The sequence below is a fragment of the Manihot esculenta genome, chromosome 1 (genome assembly GCF_001659605.2).
Source record: "Manihot esculenta cultivar AM560-2 chromosome 1, M.esculenta_v8, whole genome shotgun sequence".
Taxonomy (NCBI): domain Eukaryota; kingdom Viridiplantae; phylum Streptophyta; class Magnoliopsida; order Malpighiales; family Euphorbiaceae; genus Manihot; species Manihot esculenta.
Window position 1 is genome coordinate 42721994 of NC_035161.2, and position 2510 is coordinate 42724503.

Consider the following 2510-nt stretch of genomic DNA (forward strand, 5'->3'; position numbering starts at 1 on the left):
TTGATCAATGAATAAGGTCTGAATGGCTACAGAGATATATATGGAAATAAGTATAACATATTTCCCATATTCAGACAAGTTACCGCGACAATTGGTTCATTTTGGACATGCTTATTAATTTCTCTCTATCCGATTGGATGTAGTTGGCAATGGAAATGGACCTCTAGGCCCATTCATAATCATTTGTTTTTTTTTAATGGAAAAACATCAACCCATCAAGGAAGTGTTAACAACAACGGCCCAATTAAACGAAAAGGGCTGCCTAGGAATAAACTCAATCAAAGAACTAAGAAACTAAAATCCTCTTTGTTACAATTCATAATAATAATCTTCTTTATTGCAATTAGGGTTCCTTCCCTTAGGGGAAAAATTAGGGTTCCTTCCTACATATAAAAACTCGGACCTTGCCCTCCCTCCTCCGTAGCTCAACTTTGCGCACTCTCAAGTTTCGACCCCACCCAAACTACCAGAAAAGCAATGGAGCAAACCTTCATAATGATCAAGCATGACGGGTCCAGAGAGGCCTTGTAAGTTTCTACACCTCTACTTCTAATTACGTTTGAAGTTTTTTCTTTATACCCACTTGCTCAAGCTGAATTGAGTTTTATGGGTTTGAAGTCTCCTGGTCGTGGAGAAGAATACATAGATATCTTATGTCAGACGTAGTCAAGCGGATTATACAGTACCAAAAAATTCACTGATTTCGTTCATTTCAGGTTGGTGAGGTCATCGGCAGATTTGAGAAGAAGGGTTTCTCCCTCAAGGGTAATTGACTTATTGTTCTATTTAGTTTCATAGAGCTCTGATTTTAGTTCTGTGATATTCCTATAGTGCTGCTATTGTTCTAATTATAGTTTTTTTATCCGTTTGCTAAATTTTAATTGGTTATGCTAGATTCATGATCTATTTTTCCTTTGCAAACTTCCTGCTCTCAGGGGCATCCAATTTAATGACCCCTTAAGTGAAAAGTTATCAACCTTAATTCACTTTGATTTATTATGCTTGAACCAAAGAACTGATAATTCTTGTTGGCATTTCTCTTTATCAAAGGCATTGCTCTGTCCGTAATAGCTAAAACTTTGTTACACATATCTTATTGATTTAGGATTGAAGCTAATCACCGTGGAGCGCTCATTTGCTGAGAAGCACTACGCAGACTTGTCAGCAAAGCCATTCTTCAATGGACTTGTTGAGTACATTATCTCTGGCCCCGTCGTTGCTATGGTTTGGGAGGGTAAGAATGTAGTAACTGATGACATTGTTAGATAAATCAACCAAATTTATGTTGTTAGGGCATCTAGTCAGTTTTTTCCTACTACAGTTCTGGCAGTTTGATTCTAGTAGATATAGGTAGTAGGTGTTTGAGTTTTCACATTTTCCCCTTTTGCGGATTGTATCCGTTGAACTGGCAAGAGTACCTGATTTGAGAAACTACTTGCGCAGAAATGTTATTCATGGAAGTGACTCCGTTGAGAGTGCAAGGAAATTGCACTTTGGTTCCCAGAAGGCCCTGTTAGCTGGTCGAGCAGCCTTCACCCCTGGATATACGGGTAGATGTTATTCGCTACTTATGATGTCAGCTGTGTTGAATCTCTCATGTTTGCTCATCATTTCTCAAACTTTCAGACTTCCACCATGTTTTATAACTAAGCTGTAAGCATCATCTGAGATACTTATTAATATCATTATGCATTTATGCTAGATTTTCAGCCTAGCAACTTAGGCTGTCGATTATACCAATTTACACTAAGATTTCTGTATGGTTTGTGGCTTTGTGCAGCGTCAAGTGTTGGCTGATGATTTGAAATAATTATCTACAAAAAGCAAGGCACTTTAATAATTCACATCATACATTGAAGTGGGAAGCCGTGGTTTCCATTATTAACCTTTTGGCTTCAGGATTAAGAGGAAAGTTTGTTTGCTGAAAATTTAATGATCAGTTCTCACAAATTGGGGAATTGGTTTTACTGCACCCGAAATTTGTATTGGAAGATATGATTACTTACCATCGCCTGAAAATTTTCAATTTTCTAGAATTTAAGGGCTCTTGTTCACAAATGCATAACCCCTATGAATACGTTGATTGATTATTCGTAGATCGACTATGCCAAGCTAAATGACACAGCCGCTGCCAGAAAATTAAGGTGTCCAGCTCAAAGTACCACAAAATGAAAAAGGAAAGACATTCAACCCGAAAGCTGGCCCAAATCCACTCGCTTTCTTAGAATGCATTTTTGTAACCTAAAGGAAAATTGGAGGAAAAAAAAAAAACTAAGCAAGATTACTGATAAAGGACTATTTAGATTCGTCAGGAGTGTCAACTAATATCGTTTGGCTTAAGACAAAATAAGAGAAAAGATAGGATAAAAGACTAAAAGTCTTATTGAAATTCTTCAAAGATTGAAAAGTCACTTTCTAATAGGGGAGACTATTTATAATAAAAACAAAACCCTAATATGCAAAATTATAAAAATATTCAAAATATCCAAAAAAAAAATTAAAATGCAAAT

At 36.5% G+C, this 2510-nt stretch overlaps 1 long non-coding RNA gene across 1 annotated transcript; it reads left to right on the forward strand.

The window, feature by feature from the left end:
* Positions 1–305: 305 nt before the first annotated feature.
* LOC110621043 lies at positions 306–2041 on the forward strand. Its single transcript, XR_002488901.2, has 5 exons — positions 306–527; positions 717–765; positions 1106–1234; positions 1444–1653; positions 1781–2041. It is a non-coding gene; the product is annotated as an uncharacterized LOC110621043 (long non-coding RNA).
* Positions 2042–2510: the final 469 nt, after the last annotated feature.